Raw genomic sequence first — 25896 nt, forward strand, 5'->3', positions numbered from 1 at the left:
CAATTTTTTCTGGCGAAGCAAAAAGGAGACAATCGCGCCATTTTATTGGCGCGAACAGCCGCTAGATGCCGTTCGCGCCTCTCTGCATTAGGATATTTTTAAAACTGGCGAGATGGAGGTTCTCGCCAGCCGCGAGGCGAGTTTTAGAAATAGAAAAAAAAAATTGCCGCGTTTTTCGTAACTCGCCATTTTCTGCTGTTTTCTGCGCGATTTTCTCCAAAAAATGGCGAATTTCGAAATAGCGCTGCTCTCTGCATAGGCCCCCTTATCGGATAATAACCGCAAAGGTAATTAAGGGGTTAAGCCACACAGGCACGATATCCACCCTTCACCCATGCATTTGTACTGTGGCTTCATCATGCAACTATATATATATACTGTATATATATACATACAGAGAGACAGAGAGAAAGAGAGAGAGAGAGAGAGAGAGATATATACAGTATATATATATATACACACGTTATATACACACCCATGATAAACCAATATACAGTACAAATAAATGTAGAAGGGTTATCAAAAGCATACTGCCCTACAACCAAACACTTCTCCATACAGAAACTACATTAAAATCAATTTCCTTTAAAAATCCTAACTGATCTCACAATCTACTGTATATGATCACAAACCAATGAAAAACCTCACATTCCAATATATATGATGCATAAAATCTACGCACCATATACATTCTGCAAATGAATCAACCAAGTAAACAAAAATCAAAAGCCAATACATTGCAATTACATTCAGATATCAATTAACCCCTTAAACACCTAATCAGATAATAACCGCAAAGGTGATTAAGGGGTTAAGCCACACAGGCCCGATACCCACCCTCACACATGAATTTGTACAGTGGCTTCATCATGCAACTATATATATATATATATATATATATATATATATATATATATATATATATATATATATATATACACTGTATATATATACACAGAGAAATATAAAATATATATATATATATATATATATATATATATACACACACAGTATATATATATACACACGATGAACCAATATACAAATAAATGTAGAAGGGTTATCAAAAGCACTGTCCTACAACCAAACACTTCTCCATACATACACACTAAATTAAAATCAATTTCCTTTAATATTCATAACTGATCTCTCAATCTAAATCATCACTAAACCTCTGAAAAGCCATTTAAACAACTTACATTCCAATATAAATGATGCCTAAATATCTATGCACCATATACATTCTGCAAATTAATCAAACATGTAAACAAAAATCAATTAGCAATCATTATTTACACCCCTAAACAATTCACACTAGATCCCGAACAATAAAACCATTAACAAATTCACGCCTAGAGCAGAACAATTAAGCCTTTGAAAAAATATAAGTACCGACAAAAATACAACCTTTACAAACCAAGCCTATCCCTGACCTTCCTCAAACACACAATACAATACCAAGGAATACATCTATCTAATTTTAAAATACTTTAAACTCACAATAAAGCATAGCAGCATACACAAAATAATTTAAAACACATCTAATCCAGCTTTTAATACAACATAATTTCTTACCCTGTACTGTACTGTATGTATATATCTCTCTAGACATATATACATACATACATACAGTGGCAAGAAATGATATACCACAAAAAAAAAAAATACACATGTTAAAAAACCTTTTGAAAAAATTAACAAGATAAATAAAATACATTTCTTTACTGTAGTTCACTTACCATTACTTGCCCCCACCGACTCCCGTTGCGCAGCTTACTCCCGAACCAATCCACGATCAGGAACCCATAAAATAAAAAACTATAAAATAATAAACATTAAACTAAAAATCCAAACCAATCCACGGGTCTTCTATTTGTAATCCATCTTTATCTTCATCTGTGTTCTTCTTTCTTCTATCTCCTTCCAGCGGGGCGGGGCGGGGTCTTCTCCCCATCTGCGGCCACGCCCTGGTCTTCTTTCTTTCCCGGAGGTCCTTCCTCCACAGCGTCTGGCTTCAAAATGAGACGACATAGGCTTTTAAAGGCCTATGACATCACATTTTGCGTCATGGTTCCCACGGTCCTAATTGGACCGTGAAAACCATGTGTTTTGGCCGACAAAAAAAAAAAATGATGACGTCACTTAAAGGGAATGAAAGCACAGACAATCAGAATGGCTTTGCTTCAATTGCCTTTAAGATGATGTCATGAAAAGGCACATGGCCGCCCTCACATGGTATGGTAGCCAATCAGAGCGTGGGAACTCCATCACTACTCTGATTGGCTACCGTACCACGTGACAGGTTTTCATGACGTCACATCCTTTCTCCCCCAAGCCCCTGACACATGGTATACCAGAGCCAATCAGAGTAGGGATGGAGTTCCCACGCTCTTATTGGCTACCATACAATCATTTGATGTCATCATTTTTTTTTTGTCGGCCAAAACACATGGTTTTCACGGTCCAATCAGGACCGTGGGAACCATGACGCAAAATGTGACGTCATAGGCCTTTAAAAGCCTATGTCGTCTCATTTTGAAGCCAGACGCCGCGGAGGAAGGACCTCCGGGAAAGAAAGAAGACCAGGGCGTGGCCGCAGATGGGGAGAAGACCCCGCCCCGCTGGAAGGAGATAGAAGAAAGAAGAACACAGATGAAGATAAAGATGGATTACAAATAGAAGACCCGTGGATTGGTTTGGATTTTTAGTTTAATGTTTATTATTTTATGGTTTTTTATTTTATGGGTTCCTGATCGTGGATTGGTTCGTGAGTAAGCTGCGTAACGGGAGTCGGTGGGGGCAAGTAATGGTAAGTGAACTACAGTAAAGAAATGTATTTTATTTAACTTGTTAATTTTTTCAAAAGGTTTTTTAACATGTGTATTTTTTTTTGTGGTATATCATTTCTTGCCACTGTATGTATGTATGTATATATGTCTAGAGAGATATATACATACAGTACAGTACAGGTTAAGAAATGATGTTGTTTTAAAAGCTGGATTAGATGTGTTTTAAATTATTTTGTGTATGCTGCTACAGTATGCTTTATTGTGAGTTTAAAGTATTTTAAAATTAGATAGATGTATTCCTTGGCATTGTATTGTGTGTTTGAGGAAGGTCAGGGATAGGCTTGGTTTGTAAAGGTTGTATTTTTGTCGGTACTTATATTTTTTCAAAGGCTTAATTGTTCTGCTCTAGGCGTGAATTTGTTAATGGTTTTATTGTTCGGGATCTAGTGTGAATTGTTTAGGGATGTAAATAATGATTGCTAATTGATTTTTGTTTACATGTTTGATTAATTTGCAGAATGTATATGGTGCATAGATATTTAGGCATCATTTATATTGGAATGTAAGTTGTTTAAATGGCTTTTCAGAGGTTTAGTGATGATTTAGAGTGAGAGATCAGTTATGAATATTAAAGGAAATTGATTTTAATTTAGTGTGTATGTATGGAGAAGTGTTTGGTTGTAGGACAGTGCTTTTGATAACCCTTCTACATTTATTTGTATATTGGTTCATCGTGTGTATATATATATATATACTGTGTATATATATATATATATATATATATATATATATATATATATATATATATATATATATATATATATACGGTGTGTATATATATATATATATATATATATATATATATATATATATATATATATATATATATATAAAGCAACTGTAAATATTCCTGTATATTTATTTGCATGTCTTAGACAGGTCTGCAACCCTGTCTTTCACCATTATCACCCAGCAAACAGCACTTCCACTGCAGCAAGGGATTCTGGGAAATGACATGCAAATGAGCACACAGTGCCACTTTTTATCTCATGCTCACATTACATGAGCAACCCTTAGTCAATGCATGCTGCTTTAAACACAGCTTTTAAGCAAGGACTTGGGAGATGCAAAGTCAGTTAATCCACTCACAGACATGTTTCAACCTTGATGGGTCTCATCAGTGTGAGGTTGGCTTACTGACATTTGCTCAAATGAGATAAGAGTAGGTAATCACCACGACTATTAAGGTTATGGTGGGTAAAAAAAGTGACTAAAACCCTCCACAGTAAAGCATAAAGCAACTGTAAATATTCCTGTATATTCATTTGCATGTCTTAGACAGGTCTGCAACCCTGTCTTTCACCATTATCACCCAGCAAACAGCACTTCCACTGCAGCAGGGGATTCTGGGAAATGACATGCAAATGAGCACACAGTGCCACTTTTTATCTCATGCTCACACTACATGAGCAACCCTTATTCAATGCATGCTGCTTTAAACACAGCTTTTAAGCAAGGACTTGGAAGATGCAAAGTCAGTTAACCCACTCACAGACATGTTTCAACCTTGTTGGGTCTCATCAGTGTGAGGTTGGCTTACTGACATTTGCGCAAATGAGATAAGAGTAGGTAATCACCACGACTATAAAGGTTTTGGTGGGTAAAAAAAGTTACTAAAACCCTCCACAGTAAAGCATAAAGCAACTGTAAATATTCCTGTATATTCGTTTGCATGTCTTAGACAGGTCTGCAACCCTGTCTTTCACCATTATCACCCAGCAAACAGCACTTCCACTGCAGCAAGGGATTCTGGGAAATGACTTGCAAATGAGCACACAGTGCCACTTTTTATCTCATGCTCACATTACATGAGCAACCCTTAGTCAATGCATGCTGCTTTAAACACAGCTTTTAAGCAAGGACTTGGGAGATGCAAAGTCAGTTAACCCACTCACAGACATGTTTCAACCTTGATGGGTCTCATCAGTGTCAGGTTGGCTTACTGACATTTGCTCAAATGAGATAAGAGTAGGTAATCACCACGACTATTAAGGTTATGGTGGGTAAAAAAGTGACTAAAACCCTACACAGTAAAGCATAAAGCAACTGTAAATATTCCTGTATATATATATATATTTTCTGTGTATATATATACAGTATATATACATATATATATATATATATATATATATATATATATATATATATATATATATATATATATATATATATATATATATATATATATATATATAGTTGCATGATGAAGCCACTGTACAAATTCATGAGTGAGGGTGGGTATCGGGCCTGTGTGGCTTAACCCCTTAATCACCTTTGCGGTTATTATCTGATCAGGTGTTTAAGGGGTTAATTGATATCTGAATGTAATTGCAATGTATTGGCTTTTAATTTTTGTTTACTTGGTTGATTCATTTGCAGAATGTATATGGTGCGTAGATTTTATGCTTCATATATATTGGAATGTGAGGTTTTTCATTGGTTTGTGATCATATACAGTAGATTGTGAGATCAGTTAGGATTTTTAAAGGAAATTGATTTTAATGTAGTTTCTGTATGGAGAAGTGTTTGGTTGTAGGGCAGTATGCTTTTGATAACCCTTCTACATTTATTTGTACTGTATATTGGTTTATCATGGGTGTGTATATAACGTGTGTATATATATATACTGTATATATCTTTCTCTCTCTCTTTCTCTCTGTCTCTCTGTATGTATATATATACAGTACAGTATATATATATATAGTTGCATGATGAAGCCACAGTACAAATTCATGAGAGAAGGGTGGGTATCGTGCCTGTGTGGCTTAACCCCTTAATTACCTTTGCGGTTATTATCCGATAAGGTGTTTAAGGGGTTAATTGATATCTGAATGTACTTGCAATGTATTGGCTTGGTATTGGCTATGTCTTGTGTGGGCAAGAGAAGGAAGGAAGGCGCTGGCGATGGACACTTCGTATTGATGAGGTCAGTAGTACTTTATTTATTTGTATATGCTTGTTAATGTTTTTAATAATGGGCAATTAATCTATTATCCATATCTGGATAATAGTTATTTTGCACATTATTGTACTGTAGGTGTTGGGGGGGAGGGTGTATGTATTGAATGTATAGGCCAGGTTTATTTTTTTTACATTCAGGGTTACTTCTGTGGTTCTGCGTGGGACCTCTGGAGACCACCTCGGGTATTCTCGGGTTCCCAAGGGTATCAGGCTGGTGGTTCCACGGGTGACACATGCGGGGATGATGATGTGTGGTCCCACTTCTGTGGGGGCACCACGGACCCGTAGTCTGCGGGGATGATGATGTGTGGTCCCACTTCTGTGGGGGCACCGCCGACCCGTAGGTGCGGGGATGATGATGTGTGGTCCCACTTCTGTGGGGGCACCGCGGACCCGTAGTGAGCACCCGTGAGTTCACCAGACCCCCGAGGGAACCACCTGAGGCCCCGCAGACACCTGTGGGTTTGACCCGGGGCTCCCAGACATCCTTGGGCCAACCGTGGGGACCCAATTGTGGCTCACGGTGACCCAAGGAGACCACCTGGGGGCCATGGTGCTGGCAGGATCCACCAGCAGGCCTCCAGAACCTGTGTAAAAAGGGCTGCTGGTAAACTGTAGGTCTGTCCAGGTGCCGTGCCAGCCCACCGGGGATTAGCGTGGGGCTGCGTTATGAAACCTGTATGTAAAAGAATAAATCTTGCATTTATGGGGGGGCACAGGGGGTGGGTAATGTATTTAATAAATATAATGCTGTTTATTGTGGGTCATTGTACTGTTTTTTTATTGTGGGTACTGGGGGTGGGGTGTTTCCCCAACGGTATGTGGGTAGGCCTCCCTTGTGGGTACTGACTGGGTGGTTAGGCCTCATGGGGGGGGGTTAGTGTGGGAGGGTATGTAGGCATCCCGAGTGGTGGGTGAGGGTGGGTTAACCCCTTCATGACTGTAGCGGTTAATAACCGCTATGGTGATTAAGGGGTTAGGGGACATTACTTTGTATGTTTTAATTTTTGTGTCTGTTTTGCAGAAGCGGAGGGGCCATGGCCAGGATGGGGGGGGGTAGCGGTATGTGGGTAGGGGGTGAGGGTGGTTAGACCTCACAGTATGCACATTGGGCCCCCCCCCTCCCCACATTTACATACACTGCACTGACAGCAATGCAGGGAGGGAGATTTACTGGTAACAGAAACATTTCTCTGCCTTCAGTGCAATCTGTTTAAAGCCCCCTCCCACCTAATGTGTGTTTCTGTAAAATCTCTCTCCCTTCAGTGTAATCTGTTAAACAGAAACATTAGGGGGAGGGGGCTTTAGGCCTTTACATCTCTCTGCCTTCAGTGTAATCTGTTTAACAGAAACATTAGGGGGAGGGGGCTTTAGGCCTTTACATCTCTCTGCCTTCAGTGTAATCTGTTTAACAGAAACATTAGGGGGGAGGGGGCTTTAAACAGATTACCCTGAAGGCAGGGAGATACAGGGAATGTACTGTATTGTTCATCATGTACATTGCAATGCTGTGTATAATGTATAAGGTTTTTTACAATTAGATAGATTTAATCCTTGGTATTGTAAGGGTTAGCTTTGGTTTTAAATTGTGTTTTCTGGTTGGTACTTACTGAACAGTATATATTGATTTTTGTTTACTTGATTGGTTAAAATAGTTGACTTGTTTGGAAGTGTTTGTATTTACTGGTAGAGTAGCTTGTAATTATATTGTTAACATTCATTTGCAGAATGTATATGGTGCATAGATTTTATGCATCATTTATACAATGTAAATGCAATGTACTGTGTGGATTGGAATGTTATGTTTTATATTGTAAAATCAGTTAGGATTATTAAATGGATTATTATTATTCTTTGTATAGAGAAGCGTTATTTGTAGGACAGTATGATTTTGATAACCATTCTACATGTATTTGTATATTGGTTCATCATCTGTGTGTATATATACTGTATACTGTATATATCTATCTATCTATCTATATATATATATATATATATATATATATGTGTGTGTGTGTGTGTATACAGTATATATATACACAGTATATACTGTAAATGTATAGGGATTGTTATTATATATATACTGTATATATATCCAGTATATATATACAGTATATATTTATTTCTCTTCATGTATTTATTTATTTATTTAGATTTATTTATTAATTGTGGGGCTGCTGTGCGTGAATTTTTTTTATTTGGGGTGAGGGGGGTGTTTGGCCCTTGGTGTGTGTTTAGGACTTGCAGCAGCAGCACAATTAATAAATAAATCTAAATAAATGAATATAAATAAATACATACATTTAAAATACATTTTAGGCTACTGCTGCGGCCAAGAACGGGCAAATGCTCGAATAAACTTGGCCGCAGCAGTACACTATCAATAAAAATGTATTTCAAATGTATTTATTGTCATTTATTTATTTAGATTTATTTATTTATTTTTTGGCGGCTGCTGTGTGTGTGTATTTTTTTTATTGTGGGTAGCGGGGGTGGGTGAATGGGGTATTAGCCCCAACGGTGCTTGTTTAGGGTTTGCGGGGGGGTAGCGGGAGTTCTTAACCCCTTCATGACCGTAGCGGTATTAACTGCTACGGTCGTGAAGGGGTTAAGTGCACCCGCAACCCCCCCGCAACTCCTAAACTCACACCAAGGGCCAAATACCCCCCTCACCCATCCCCACTATGCACAATAAAGCGGGAACGGGGGGTTAACCCCTTCATTGCCTTAGCGGCTATCCGCTATGGTAATGAAGCAGCATTTCTGTATTTTTAATAATATTGAGCAGGAGCAGGGGGGGTCATTGAGCATTAATTTCTGGCTCAGGGAACCCCCTGCTCACTGTACAATATTATTAAAATACAGAAAGGCTGCTTCTTTACCATAGCGCATAGCCGCTAAGGTAAAGAACGAGTGTTTATTTATACTGTATACTGTATGTGTTTTATTGATACTGAACATGTGCAGAGGGTCTCCAGAGCAGAACCGCACTGGTTTCAGGTCTGGGGACCCCCTGCTCCCCGAGATACAGGCCCCTTTAGGGGGTGCCGGTATCCCTCTGCTCTGCTTGGTTTACAGGCCGCGATCACGTGGTCAGGCCCTTTAAACCAAGCAGAGGGATACTGGCATCCCCTAAAGGGGGCTGTATCTTGGGGAGCATGGGGTCCCCAGACCTGAAACCAATGCAGTTCAGCTCCGGAGACCCCCTGCACATCTACACTATCAATAAAAATGTATTTCAAATGTATTTATTGTCATTTATTTATTTATTTATTTAGATTTATTTATTTATTTTTTGGCGGTAGCTGTGTGTGTGTATTTTTTTTATTGTGGGTAGCGGGGGTGGGTGAATGGGGCATTAGCCCCTACGGTGCTTGTTTAGGGCTTGCGGGGGAGTAGCGGGAGGGCTTAACCCCTTCATGACCGTAGCGGTATTAACTGCTACGGTCGTGAAGGGGTTAAGTGCACCCGCAACCCCCCCGCAACTCCTAAACTCACACCAAGGGCCAAATACCCCCCTCACCCATCCCCACTACGCACAATAAAGCGGGCACGGGAGGTTAACCCCTTCATTGCCTTAGCGGCTATCCGCTATGGTAATGACACAGCATTACTGTATTTTTAATAATATTGAGCAGGAGCAGGGGGGGTCCCTGAGCATTAATTTCTGGCTCAGGGAACCCCCTGCTCACTGTACAATATTATTAAAATACAGAAATGCTGCTTCTTTACCATAGCGCATAGCCGCTAAGGTAAAGAACGAGTGTTTATTTATACTGTATACTGTATGTGTTTTATTGATACTGTACATGTGCAGAGGGTCTCCAGAGCAGAACCGCACTGGTTTCAGGTCTGGGGACCCCCTGCTCCCTGAGATACAGGCCCCTTTAGGGGGTGCTGGTATCCCTCTGCTCTGCTTGGTTTACAGGCCGCGATCACGTGGTCGGGCCCTTTAAACCAAGCAGAGGGATACTGGCACCCCCTAAAGGGGGCTGTATCTTGGGGAGCAGGGGGTCCCCAGACCTGAAACCAACGCGGTTCAGCTCCGGAGACCCCCTGCACATCTACACTATCAATAAAAATTTAATTCAAATGTATTTATTGTCATTTATTTATTTAGATTTATTTATTTATTTTTTGGCGGCTGCTGTGTGTGTGTATTTTTTTTATTGTGGGTAGCGGGGGTGGGTGAATGGGGTATTAGCCCCAACGGTGCTTGTTTAGGGCTTGCAGGGGAGTAGCGGGAGGGCTATCAATACACTATCAATAAAAATGTATTTAAAATAATTTTTAATGTGCCGATGTTTGCGCAGAGAGAGAGCAGCGGATCTCTCTCTGCTGCAAACACATCTCGCCCCCGCCGCCCATACAGTAGTATCATTTATGTATGTGAATATACAGTACTGTATGTGTACAGTACTGTATGTTAGGTCTTATAGGGGTTGTTGTTATACAGTATATATATATAGAGTATATATACTGCATTACAATTCATTATAGGGGACGGCTTCAAAGAGAACAGCTCGCAAGCGCCCCCATGTGTATTTACACGGCATTGCAGTATTGCAGCCAGCCGGAATAAAATGCTTAAATCCCTGCCGGGAAAATAACGCAATGCACTCTGGCAGAAAACGATCACAAACCTGAATACACCCGGGTATACCTGAATTCGCGGGACTAGCCGAGCGAGAATAAAGTGTGTCGGTACTGTACAATCTTGCGGGTCACCTGCAGAAGGCTTGGGGGGACTAATCCTTACATCTGAGCTGCTAACTGCACTTGCGGAGTGGGGGCTTACATCTGGCGGGGTCGCGGTCGGTACCCTGTCTGAGAGTACTGCGACCTGGCGTGTAAGTGTCATAATTTGATCCGCCATGGCCTGGTTATGCTGAAGCAGATTAGAGAGAAACTGTTGAAGTTCGGTCTGGTCTGCGTCTTGTGGGCTCGACATAATGTTACGCAGATGCTGCCCGTAGACCAGACCCGTCCCCTTTGCTGAGGTGGGACGTAGGGATACACGCACCCACAGCAAAGGGAGCGCGTCTGGAGTGTGGTGTTAGTGTTGCCAGGCCAGGTATAGTAATGAAGACAATACTTGCCGGTACCGGTAGTAGAGGAGGGATAGGAGAGTTGCGGATGACCGAAGGTATAAGCCGTGTTACAGGGATGCCAGAAGTCACGAAGTCCAAGTAGAGCCAAAGTCGAGAGCCAGAGGGGGTAGTCGTCCAATCCGCGTCAATACCTGAGGAGTCACTGAGAGAGTAGTCAAATGCTTCCATACAGAACTATGTCGAGCGACGAGTGATGGGAAGCACAGGCATAATAAAGCTGGGCAGGCCAATGGGAAAAGGGGGCAGGCCTGGAGGACTGCAAGGAGACCTCCCTGATAGGAAGGAGGTGTTACAGCCCAGCTGAGTGTAATCATTGATTTGCATGGAACTGTGTGATACTTGGGGGCAACGCCTCACTGCAGGAGCAGTGGTTAAAAGTGCTCTGTTAGGCGTGTGCTCTGTAAGCTGGGAATGCATGCACATAACGTCTGAGGCTGGCGTGCGTGTAGATGTGCGTGCAGGAGGGTGTGGGCGCGCCCGGCGCTGAGCAGAGGAATCGCCGAGGGGAGTGATCCCGCGACGGCGGCAGGGGCGAGGAGCCGTGGAAGACGGTAAGGCAGGATTGTTTTGTGGGTCCAGGGGCTCCCTGCGGAGAGGGGGTGCTCTGTGTGGGAAGCGAGGAGAACGCCGATTCCTGACAGGTGCAAACCTAGTCCCCATGGCCGTACCGCATCTTTGGAGATAATATTTATCATTAAACCAAAAATAGTTCTTCTCCAAAATAAAAGTAATCGATTCAATTAAAAACTGAACTTGTTCTTCCTTAATATCAATGTCTGTTTCTAAAAAATGTTTTACTGCTTTTAAACCATCTGTATGTATAATTGAGGTATATAAAGATGTTACATCAGCGGTAACAAGAATAAAATCATCATCCCATTTTATACTACTTAAAATCCTAATGATATCTGTAGTGTCTTTTATATATGACTTAAGTGAAGTGACATACTTCTGAAGATAGCAATCTATGTAATGAGATAAATTACTTGTCAACGATTCAATATCCGATATTATCGGTATTCCTATGTTTTTTTTTAACATTTTTATGAATCTTAGATAAGAAATAGAATATTTTTTTTTTTTTATAGATTTTTATATCTTTACATAAATACTTAAATTCATTCTCATTCAATATTCCTAAATCTTTGAAAAATGAAAGGAGGATACCTGGCGCTTAAAGAGTCACTGTGTCCTTATGAAACAGTCTGATCTTTAAAGAGTGTCTCAAAGTCCAAAACTTGAAGTGGATGGCTGTAGCTTTTCTTCACTGCTGCTGTTCTTCAATACACCTGAAATTGATAAAAGGGTACACCATTGCGCAGTACTACTGATGTTTGATGTTAACCCCTTATTGCCAATTTCCCCAGTGTGGACTGAATACACTTACAGGAGTGTTTCTTTCAGGATACAGTGGAGACAATCTGTGCTTTATTCCCTTTCCGTTCTTTATACACCACGAATCCCCTGGGTGCTTCCTTTGTCTCTTGGGATTTCGTGATTCCCAGAATCACCCGAACTCCATGAGCCCCCAGACAAGGAATTTGAACAATAGCAAAGAAGGGGGTCACAAATTTATTAAAAAACGGCTTAAACAAGCCTAAAAATGGCTGATTAGCCTGCACTAAAAACAATTGGATGTTTACTCACATGTACTCACATGAATACATGCGTGACAAAACTTCATAAGGATGCCGTCCGCAGCTTGTGCCTCCTGTGTTTTGCTCCGGATGAGAAGGGCTCTCTCACAGCATAACTTCTCCGGTTAGGTGTAATAGAGTCTCTCCCTCCACTGGGCTGCGTTCCGGATTGCAACCGAGGGTTCTGGCAGACTCCTCACCTCTCAAAACACAGATGCTGCACTGCACTGCTCTCACGGGATCCTAACTCCTCCCACCCTAACGCGTTTCGTGACGTAGGCACGCCACTTTCTCAAAGGAATGATTCCTTTGAGAAAGTGGCGTGCCTACGTCACAAAACGCGTTAGGGTGGGAGGAGTTAGGATCCCGTGAGAGCAGTGCAGTGCAGCATCTGTGTTTTGAGAGGTGAGGAGTCTGCCAGAACCCTCGGTTGCAATCCGGAACGCAGCCCAGTGGAGGGAGAGACTCTATTACACCTAACCGGAGAAGTTATGCTGTGAGAGAGCCCTTCTCATCCGGAGCAAAACACAGGAGGCACAAGCTGCGGACGGCATCCTTATGAAGTTTTGTCACGCATGTATTCATGTGAGTACATGTGAGTAAACATCCAATTGTTTTTAGTGCAGGCTAATCAGCCATTTTTAGGCTTGTTTAAGCCATTTTTTAATAAATTTGTGACCCCCTTCTTTGCTATTGTTCAAATTCCTTGTCTGGGGGCTCGTGGAGTTTGGGTGATTCTGGGAATCACGAAATCCCAAGAGACAAAGGAAGCACCCAGGGGATTCGTGGTGTATAAAGAACGGAAAGGGAATAAAGCACAGATTGTCTCCACTGTATCCTGAAAGAAACACTCCTGTAAGTGTATTCAGTCCACACTGGGGAAATTGGCAATAAGGGGTTAACATCAAACATCAGTAGTACTGCGCAATGGTGTACCCTTTTATCAATTTCAGGTGTATTGAAGAACAGCAGCAGTGAAGAAAAGCTACAGCCATCCACTTCAAGTTTTGGACTTTGAGACACTCTTTAAAGATCAGACTGTTTCATAAGGACACAGTGACTCTTTAAGCGCCAGGTATCCTCCTTTCATTTTTCACAGTCCTTTATGCAAATTGAGATATTTGCCTTGTGGGAAACCTATGGCAGCTTTGACCTCTTGTTAACCACAATTGGTATTTGTTTTTCACGTGTATTTCACACTTATCTAGGTTTAGCGCTTGAGTTAGGGTTTCACACTTTTTTATTTCATTCCTAAATCTTTACCTTCCGTTAACAATATTCTCAATTGTTCAGAGAATCTGGAGGTGGGGTTGTGATCTAGCACCAAATATGTATCTGTTTCTTTTAGTATTCTATTAGCCTCATCTATGTAGGAACTTCGGTCCATGATCAAAACCCCACCCTCTCTGACAGCTTGTTTAATAATTATATCCTCTTTGGTCATAAGACTCTCTAGAGCTTATCTATCTTTCTAAGTTAAATTATTTTTAAAAGCAGTAAGTTGTTCAGTTAATTTATTAAAATCATTAATTATCAACTGGTGAAAAACTTCTTAAAAATTTCCCTTTTCATGGCTTGGATAAAATGTCGACCTTGGCTTAAGATTCGTATGTACAAACTCTGTCCTATTCCTATTTTATGGTAGTGTATCTTCTGTTCCTATCATGTGACTTTGTGTTGCTTGATTTAAACAGTGTCTTTGTATCGTTAATTTCCTCAAAAATAAGTTGGAATCAATAAAATGTAGAAAATTATTAGGGCCTACATTAGGTGCAAAGGTGAGACCCTTTGATACAACCTCTCCTGAGATTCTGTTAATAAAACTTTGCTTAAATTAAAAATGTTACTCATTTTTAGTGTACCACTACATACTTCCGTATGTTTCGTCTTCCTCTTCCTCCTCCTCTTTTTCCTCTAGCCTTCTTTTTTTCAGACCTAAAGGTAATTCTATTTCTATCAGTGGCGAGAAGCGATTGCTGGTTTCCTACAAATCTAATCCCTCACTCCTTGCTCTTGGGTGCACCACCAATTTATATTATTTACTTGGTTAAATGGGTTGATTTACCTCATAGTAGTAGAGCTCTCAGTTTTCTTTTTCAAATCTAAAAACCTCCCTGTTCCTAAAAAAGGAGATTGTGTTGGTTCAATTTCCTTACTCTGTCCAATATCTTTAAGTTTTCTCAAATCCTTTTCTTTATGATGAGCTGATCCTGCTCTTTTTTTGAGGGGCTTCTGATATCTACTGCTTTGATGTGGTTGATTTTTTGTTTCTTCTCTTTCATTTCTTTTATTAATAACTCTATGTCCCTGTTGTGTATTCTCTCTTCTTAAAATCTCAATATGATTATTTTCTGAATTAATTCTTCTATCAATCTTTCTATTAATGTTCCAATTTTTGCAATTTTCTCTGGCATAATCTTCCTCATCACATGAAAATGTACCATTTTTGGTATCTTTTAAAAATGTTTCTAAATTCTCGAACTGTTTTTGTAATATCTTGTCATTTTCTTTAAATACGGGATAAGAGGCTCTATTTTCTCTTTAATGGAGTTAATATCTTTATCTAAAATTGCCATTTTCTTTTTATGTTGTAGAATAATGAGTTTAATTAGTTCAAATGATGCATTGTCAACAATGCCCTCCAAGTCCCCCATAAACACTGCATCGCCCAAATCAAATGAAGGACTCTTTTTAATTCTTAACCCACGAGGGATTATTTTAGTAGTTAGATATGTATCCAAAAATAACATGTCAAACCACTTACGAGTGTCTTTGAATAAAAGAGCCTCTGATTTAGTAAACTCTCTATTCAGGATTTCTCTCTCACTCAGTGGTGTGGATTCCACCTGAGGGAGAGACAAATCTAAATTCCTATTTCTCGACAATCTTCTAGTAAACACATTGGAGTTCGAATGATCCATTTTGAACAATCAAGATGCAGCCTCAAGTCCCAGAACTAGCAAGAGATCAAACGGAAAAGGGGTGGACCGGGCGCTTCTCAAAAAATAAAAAATAAAGTGAAATGTGTCAAGTGAATTTCTGAAAACTACAATAATAGTTGAGGTCCCTGATTTGTTGCTGCGTGGGGTCTGTACAGCAGGCACTAATGAGGGAATCCTTAGATTGTCCCTGCGGGTGTCCGGAGGCCCCAAAGGGGTCCCTGGGTGGTCCCTGTGGGTGTCTGGGGGTCCCCGCTGGCCTACGATACCACTCCTGTTACGAAAAAGAAAAAAAGTGCATCTATAACTCGGGAAGCAGTGGGTCCCTGAGTCTGAAATCAATGCGCTCATCTCAGGAGACTCCCTGATCCCAGACACTATTACTAAAAATGTCATTAAAGCAGCTTCATTACCACAGTGGATAGCCACTGCGGTAACATTTTTTTTTTATTTGTAATTTTAATGTTAATACTACTGTATTGTAGCAGGGGTCTCCAGAGCAGAACCTTGTTGATTTGAGTTCCGGGGACCCCCTGCTTCCCGGGATACAGGCCCCTTTATGGGGTGCCGGTATTTCCTATGGATTTAAATCCCATGGTTACGTGACGCGAGACATTTAAATGCATAGGAGATACCGGCACCCCATAACGAGCTCTTTGTCTCGTGAAGCAGGGGGTCCTAGGACCTGAAATCAACATGGTTTACATAAGAATAAAACTAAGTTCAGAAAGAATAAAGAGAATCAATTGAGGAGACTTATTTTCATTATTTTCTATTTATTTCATGCAACACGTTATTGTCAAAATTGAATATTTACAATTGTTCAAATAAAAATCTTCTTTGATATTTTGATCTATTTAATAAGTCATTTGTAAGAGAAAATAATTCCCATTCAAAATAATATTCCATATATGGATTTTGCTGTATTTGTTTACATGACTGTCATTAAATAAATGAGTACAAGTTTTTTTTCCTTACCTGAAACAGCATTGCCTAAAGCCTACAATCTGTTCAGAAAAAGGGATACCAAAACCAAAAATGATAAAGTGATACAATATAAGATATTACAGTGTTTGCTCTTCCATGCTGTTAGTGTTTGATAATAAAGTCTTAAGATGTCAGTACAAATTATCTAATGCATGATAGATGGCATTATTTATTGTAATTACGAAATGGCACTGTGCTAATTTCAAGCTTGTATACCTTTCCACTGTTGTAAGAGACTTTCTGAAATAATATTTTTAAGATTTAAAGTTTGAAACTTAAATAATTGCAAAATTCCAATTATGTCTTTTAACAGAGTTTATAAATCTTTATGATCCTTTCTTTTTAATCTCCTTATGTGCTCAGTAATGTTTTACATACTGTTGTGTAGTATACCTGAATTTCTTATATTAGGTAATGATAAATAAGAAAAGCAAACAGTTAAATTAATTTAAATACAGATATGTTTCAAGTAATTGGTGTAGATTTCTTTATGGTACGAAGCCAAACATTTATCATCAGTTTAGAATATTTAAAATGTGCAATTCAAAAGGAACTTTTAGTTTGAAAACTTGTGAAAATATATAAATACTATATATACAATTTTGCCTGTCGCTCACCAATCATAGGAAAAATATAAAGATAGAGTAGACCCCCATGGTGCATAGGGAAGTAAGGGATAAAATAAAGTGTAATTAAAACACTGGTTGTAATATGGCTGTACACAAATATTATCTGGCTCCTCCTAAGCCAAACAACTAAGTATTATACACCGAAGGTGTTAATGTCCTGGTTGGATAATCATTTAAGTACATAGGGTATACTGTACATATTCTTAAGTCAAATGCATTCCCCTTTCAACAAGGGTATAAACATAGATACATGTCATATACTAGGTGAGAGGAAAGAAAGAATCCCTTTAGTGTGGCACTTAGTATAGTGCAGTCTACGAAGCACTCAGACAGTGTGTAGCCCACACCTCACCGATGAGCCGATGTCACGTGATGGTGACGTCGGACGTACCCTACGTACGTTTCACCATAACTGGCTTCATCGGGTGACGTTGGCTCATCGGTGAGGTGTGGGCTACACACTGTCTGAGTGCTTCGTAGACTGGGTCCGTGGGCAGCAAAAGCACTCAGACCTCAGGGTTGATCTCTCCTATCTCTGCAGTGAGTGTGGCTGGTCTTACAATAGACTGGTCAAATTTATATTAATATATACTGTTGTTTGAGGTGTGTTGTGGCTGTTTCATTTCAGCCATTAATGCATAAAGCCTTACTTTTCATCCAACAGACAAATACATTCAACTGCCTTTACCCCATTCAACTGTAATGGTCACAAGGGTTCTCAGATATCCTATCACTGTGAGTACCCATGCTTACCTTTGGTATAGAGAACACCCATATTCTAGGGTCTATTAAGATTTGATTAAAGAGGTATTTATATATAATAACACCTCCATTAAACACCCTACCACACCTCTCCGTCTTTTAATTATTATTTGTTTGTTTATTTTATGTATGTGGTTTCTCCAAACAATCTATTTTAATCAGTTTACAATAAAATGTAAGTTTTAATTAGGGTGCACTTTCCTAAGTGCCACACTAAAGGAATTCTTTCCTTCCTCTCACCTATTATCAATCCATTCCCTGTGAGCACCACCCTCTTAGTAACTGTTTGGATAATTTTGCCTCCCTTTGCTTGAGCAGAGTAAACTCTGCAGCCTTCACCTGCGTGCAGATCCCCTTGTCTGTTAACATGTCATATACTAATCACAAAATTGTATTCACTGTTATTAAACTGTACTTACACATCCATATTTACGGGTTGTATATCGGTTGATATGTTTTTATATACAATTTTGTGATTAGTATATGATATGTATCTATGTTATACCCGTGTTGAAAGGGGAATGCATTTGACTTAAGAATATGTACAGTATACCCTATGTCTTTAAATGATTATCCAACAATGACATTAACCCCTTCGGTGTATAATACTTAGTTGTTTGGCTTAGGAGGAGCCAGATAATATTTGTGTACAGCCATACCTACCACCAGTGGTTTAATTACACTTCATTGTATGCCCTGTATCTATATCTATTATATGATGACATATATTTTCTACTTACAATTATTTGCAAGGACAGGGATAAACTGGTCTACATTGCGTTTCTATCATTCTCTCTCTGCTACTAGTATTGCTGTGGGCGCTGATATAATTTTAAAGTAAAAAAACACTCTAGCCTTAACAATTATACATTATTTACTTAATATATTTGTAGCGGAACCATTAAATATCAGGCATTAACCTGTGACTTATAAATACAATCAAACATCTTGGCCATCCTGTATGTAGGTATGTATGTATGTATGTATGTCTTTATTTACATAGTGCCATTAATGTACATACAGAAGCATTTCACAGCCGTCATATACGTGACAATCATATACTGTAAACAACACATAATACAAATAACACATAATGGGAAGAAGTGCTTCTGACATAAAAGTAACATTAAGGAAAAGGAGTCTGTGCTCCGAAGGAGCATACAATCTACTTGGTAGATAGGAAGACCATACAGAGACAGTAGGAGGACATTCTGGTAAGTCGTCTGCAAGGGTCAATGTCGATGTATAAGGTGTATAGTATCAGCTTTGGAGATACTCATATGCTTTATTAAGCAGGTGTGTTTTAAGGTGGGTCTTAAAGGTAGATAGAGAGAGTGATAGTCGGATATTGAGGGAAAGAGCATTCCAGAGGTGTGTGGCAGTCAGTGAGAAAGGTTTAAGGCAGGAGAGGACTTTAAAGCTTTGGCCGTCTTTATCCTAATGCGGCCGTAGCGGCGCAACTCTGATAACCGCGGGCAAATGCAGTATATTTTTTTTTTCCGGAATATGTTCCGGTATTTTAGCGCTCATATTAGCATATTCTAAGCGCTGTCTGCAATACTGCAATACCGTCTAAAAACTCAGGGTCCGTTCGCGAGCTGTTGTCTTCAAAGTCTAATACTGTAGCAGTTCAACCTACGTCAGTACACAGTCTGCGTGTGCATGCGCAGTAATTGTAATTTTGCATATTTATACATGCATGTACAGTACAGTGCTGTACTGTATGTCTCATTTGAACATTGTTGAAACGCATAGGCATGTACTGTAACAGTATCACATTTCAGCGTAGACAGCACTCTCTCCTCGCTCGCCCCCGCACACACAGGCTAATTTACTGCACTGCAGTATTTCAACTTCTTATCTTATCTACAGTACACCTCTCCCACACCATTCCTTTGAATGGGTGTCTTTCTGGTTTCAATCACATTCCTGTCATCACATTCCTGCGACACTGTGCGTTTGACTGCACATGATTGATTTGTGTGATTTTTATGTATTTGGAGGGGTGGGGATCAAATTATTATGATGACCTGCCTGTTGAAAATATGTCATGTCTTTGAACTACAGTACAGCTAATCCTTCATGCAGCTTTACCCCCCTCCCCCCCGCACACACATAAGGCTCGCTGAAGGATTTAAAACTCTTATCGACACCTCTCTCAGACCATTCATTAATTTTCCTATTGTTGGCTTTCAGTCACCTCTCTGCGCCTGCATGTAATCCTCTTTGGGAAGGGAGCTGTAGTTGATTATTACTACGCATGCGTGAATTGCTTGCGAAGTTCAAGAGTGACCAAAAAAAAAATATTTATTTTTTGTCGTCATTTTTTATTTTTATTTTCTCAACATGACATGTGCCTGCCTCAACCATCTTGATATTACAATATTCAATCTGTGCTGTAGCTTTTGACTGCGACACTGTGCATTTGACTGCACATGATTGATTTGTGTGATTTTTATGTATTTGGGGGGGTGGGGATCAAATTATTATGATGACCTGCCTGTTGAAAATATGTCACGTCTTTGAACTACAGTGCAGCTAATCCTTCATGCAGCTTTACCCCACTCCCCCCTGCACACACACACAAGGCTCGCTCAAGGATTTCAACCTCTTATCGACATCTCTCTCAGACCATTCATTTTCAAAAGCTTGTCTTTGTGCTTTTCCACCTCTCTCAGACCATTCGTTAATTTTCCTATTGTTGGCTCTCCCTTATATTAATCTGATTATGTAATCAATTATTAAAAAGGTAACCAATTATTAAAACTGTATGTCTTCTTGAAGAATCCCCCCACACACACATTCACAGTGAATTTAAAGTTCAAAGAAATAAAATCTTAATGTAATTAAATATGTATTTTATTTTATCAGGAAAGAAAAATACAAATAATCATTGAGAGATGGGGGGTTGTGTGAATTATGACTGTAGATACACTATTGAAGTATGCAGAAGAGAAATAACAAAATAGTACAGCACAGTTGAAAATTGAGGGCCGATGGATAATCATGAATAATGCACATTGATAATAATAAAAACAGTAATACAAATTTTCCGTTTTTATCTTTTTCCTCATTCCGTGTAGTTCATTGAGAGAGGGGAGGTTTTGTGTAAATCATGACTGTAGTTAGATAAACGTAACTGTACACACAGTTCACAAAATTTACACATGATACGCCGACCCCCACTGCCCATCCTTTTTTCTCTGAAAAGATAAGACAAGAAAAAATTAGTGCAGTTATGTGCATACTATATTATGGCATTGTGTACTGTATAGCTACTCCATATTGGACTACAGTATGCAGATAGTACTTTCAAACTAGTCTATACTGGAACTACTGTATACTGTAACTACTGTTAAATACTTTGTAACCAGATGGCTAGTGCTGCTCTTTCAGGAAAGAAAAAATCTGTGCCATACTTACTTATATCATACAGTACTGTACTTGGTGTGTCTGTACTTTCCATACTACTGTACAGTACTATACCATAGAAAAGAAAAAGATGGCACTAAATGAGCTTGCAACAATGTAAGTAATGGTATTATTGTCACTATACAAAAGGAATGACGCCTGCTGCTGAGGTATATTGGAAGGGAGTCTTCAATTCCCATACGTATATAAAGAATAGATGACAGGAAAATATACTTCAGCGCATGGGATCAATTTAATTTTAATAAAATAAAACAAAACAAAAACCTGATAAAACAATTATCCCAGCTGGGTGCAAAAAATTACAAATTACAAAAATGGATGTTAAATTACAAATAAAAAATTCATCTTATACTAAGCTTTTAAAAGAACAAGCGCTTGCATGCATATATATAACCATTTAAAATGTCTGCAATTACAAAGAGGATTTAATAGTCTTCATTGTTCCCCCAGGAAGGAAGTACAGGCTCACCACAGACATCACCAATATTGCAGAAATTTTAAATGGTTATATATATATGCATGCAAATGTATGTACGTAAGGGGAGCTTTTCAGAGTAACAAGCGCCTGTTCTTTTAGAAGCTTAGTATAAGATGAATGTTCTATTTGTAATTTAATATCCATTTTTGTGTTGGTGTAATTTTTTGCACCCAGCTGGGATAATTGTTTTATCAAGTTATTGTTTTATTTTATTAAAATTACTGTTTGTACCACACACATCTAGAGTGAGATCTCATTTGGAATCCCTTGGCCTCTGAGACATAAAGTTCTCTCCTTAAATTGATCCCATGCGCTGAAGTATATTTTCCTGTCACAGTACTATACCATACTACCTTCCTGATGCTTGCCCATTACGCTTGATCAGAATGGGCAACACAGTCGCAATATGGTCAATATATTTATTGCAGCGTTCCACGGTGAGTACATCGTTCCAAAAACTCATTATGCCTTGCGCCAACTCATCCTTTTTGGAGGGTTTCACGACTTTTTGGATATGATCCTTCAGCTGATGCCAGACCATTTCGATAGGATTGTAGTCTGGCGATCTGTCATTGGAGGGGGGAAAAAGGACAATTATTTATAGAGATACACAGTAAAAACAGTGGGAAAAAAATGAGACACGGTTACCGCACTTACTCCGCTGGCGTCTTCACCGAGTTGATACCGCTCTCAAGAATATGCGCTGTTGACGCGGTGTGCTTCGGATCGTTATCCTGGTAGAAGCGGTGACCATCTGGGAACTCACGTGTGATGTATTCCCCAATCTCAGGCTCTTGGAAAAAAGCTTTATTCATGATTTCTATAACAAGAAAAGAAAAGTGCTCAAAAAACTGCACACTAGTACAGTACAGTGCATAAGGCAAAAGCGTGTGACTTATTTTACCTTCAAAGATGACAATGCATCCAGGTCCAAGCCTAGAGATGGCACCCCACACATGCATCTTCACTAGGTGTTTTGGACGCGGCTTCATAGATATGCAACCTTTTTTGTGGAATGCAAAGGTGGCAAATCTCTCCAGCGATTCAGTAGACTCGTCAGTGAAGATGCAATCCTGGAAAGTTTCTCGACTGTCGATACATGCCTGGGCCTGGACCACTCTCTTGATCTTGTTAACGTCCCTTATCATAGGGTACGCTCTGTAATGACAAGGAATAATTTTATAGGTACAGTACAGTTTCTTAAACAACACTTTAACCTTCTGTACTGTCCAGTACTATCCTCACACGTCCATATTTCCATCCAATTCTGTTTCTCATCATCTTTATGCTGGTCTCGGATACAGTGAGATTGTGATTTTTCAGCAGAGTGTCTTTGACCCTTAAGGCACTCTTCTCATCATTCTCTTCACTTATTTTGTCGACCAGAAGAGTTGTCTCCCTACAGTGTACAGAAAAACAACAATCCTGTAAGTTACAGTGCAGTAGGATAGAAGCACAGCACATCATTTACAGTAAACAATAATAGATAGATATACTGTATTATATAGTACTATAAATAAACAGAAATAACAATAATATTAGATAGATCTATACTATATAGTTATATTAATATGCAGCAATATAAACAATAATAGATAGATATAGTGTATTACATTATATAATAATATAAATAAACAGAGATAACCATAATATTAGATAGATCTATACAATATAATTATATTAATATGCAGCAATATAAACAATAATAGATAGATATATTGTATTACAGTATATAGTAATCTAAATTAACAGAAATAACCATAATATTAGATAGATGTATACTATATAGTTATATTAATATGCAACAATATAAACAATAATAGATAGATATACTGTATTACATAGTAACATAGTAATATAAATAAACAGAAACGGAAAAAGACGGTGTAAAACAGCGCTAAAAATAGAATAGAAATGTATACTTAAATAACCAAATATCAGTGAAAACGGGCAGCCTGGCAAATACTGACAGTACAGTCAGACAGTGAAACATAGAAAAAAAGGATTACCGGCGCCTAAGAAATCCATTGAATAAATACCAATCAAAGAAAAGTCCAAACCATTCAGTGGAGAATCCCAATAATGTCCTTAAGTGAATGGGCAGTGAAGGGGTGAACGGACATCTCTCACCATGCAGCAGTGCAATATGTGGAGAAAAAAACAACAAAACAAATTATGGTGCAGTATGCCAATCAATGTTGACAAAGGGCATTGAGGACTAACAACACAAAACAGACATAACACACAAACAAAACAACACTAGCAAGGCTAAAAACTTAATACAAAGCTATTTAATAACAACACATGATGCTGGGTTTCCGGAGGGTACAGGGAATTGCACCAAGGTCCAGAGGGGTAAACGTGAAACCCTACTTACAGGACAATAGAAGGAAGCAGGCAATACAGATATAAATCGCACTGATAGTCCTTTGTGGTAGTGACCGGAGCTCCTTTCCAAGAGTTCCCTCGTGCTCGGGGTAGAGGATACGTCGCTGGAAAGCGGAACATCCGGGCGGATATGACATCACACACCGCGGGACTTCCTGGAACGATGCTCCTCTCTCTTTCCTACCCCCTACGACCTGATCAACTGCTATACAGTGTCATTCTTAATCATAGACAGCTCTAAAACAAGAGAATAGCTTCCCAATGCGTTTCATGTGCATGCGCGCACTTCTTCAGGGGTAGTGAATGACACTGACACTTGATGGTATATATACACGCTACCCATGATTCCAATTGGCTAATTGCATAATTAAATTTTTAACACTGCAATTGCCATGGTCATAGCCTCACAATAAACAAGCCTTACTATACATATAACAATACAAACATAACAATAAACATAAAACATTAAAATATGATTAAAATATATAAGTTATATAAAAATATATTTAAAAAAAAAAAAAAAGCAATGGAGCTTTCAGAGGATGGACTCAAAATATCACTTTATAAAAAGGCCTTCAATTCGAAGTCTATGTTCAGCCCTCTTGGAGAAAGTGTTTTTAATTCATGAATCCAGTATGCTTCACGCATACTGGCCTGTTTAAGTCTACTACCACCTCTCGAGTTGGCCTGAACAACCTCAATAGCCTGACAACGTAAACCTTTGGGGTTATTATTATGACACATAAGAAAATGGTGAGAGACCACTCCCTTTTTAATGTTATAAATGTGCTCATAAATGCGCCTCTGGAATGTTCTCCCAGTTCTGCCAATATACTGCAAGCCACATGGGCATTGAAGCAAGTATATCACAAAAGTTGAGTGGCAATTTATAAATGTCTTAATGGGATAACATCTAGAGGTTATATCACTGGATGATTTTTGCACATATTTAAATTGTAATCATCACAATCTTAAATTCACTTATAATTATAGCACTGAGCACATTGATTTTTTGGATCTTCACATTTATATTAGTCAAAATACACTCCACACTAAAACTTTTTTCAAGCCAGTACAAGCCAATAATCACTTGCGTGCTGACAGTCAGCATAACCCACATTGGCTACGAAATATTCCGAAGGGTCAGTTGGTGCGTCTTAAACGCAACTGCTTCGAAGATGAGACTTTTAAGATCCAGGCCAAAGACCTAAAAAGTAAATTTATTGAGAGAAAGTATTCGGAGAGTCTCTTAGATGAGGCATTCGAACAAGTTAACAATATACAAAGAGACACTTTACTTAAATATAATAATAAAAAAAACGACACAATAGAAAGGTGTAATAATCAAGTTGCTTTTATTACTCACTATAATGAGATGGCACCTAAAATAAAACAGATTATAAATAAGTATTGGCCCATCCTATTGAAAGATGATGTTTTGGCGGACATTCTCCCCAAAAAAACACACATTATATTCTCTAAGGCTAACAATTTAAAATCTAAACTAGCCCCGAGTTGTCCGATAAAACAACAAAAACAGAAACAGGCAGGGAATTCAAAAGGAATTTTTTACATGTGCGAAATGTGTGGCTTGCTCTTATAGTATTGTATTGTATTGTATGTCTTTATTTATATAGCGCCATTAATGTACATAGCGCTTCACAGCAGTAATACACATGGTAATCCAATAAATAACAGATAATATAAATAACAGATCATGGGA

This window comes from Ascaphus truei, chromosome 8 (genome assembly GCF_040206685.1).
Source record: "Ascaphus truei isolate aAscTru1 chromosome 8, aAscTru1.hap1, whole genome shotgun sequence".
In the NCBI taxonomy this organism is placed as follows: domain Eukaryota; kingdom Metazoa; phylum Chordata; class Amphibia; order Anura; family Ascaphidae; genus Ascaphus; species Ascaphus truei.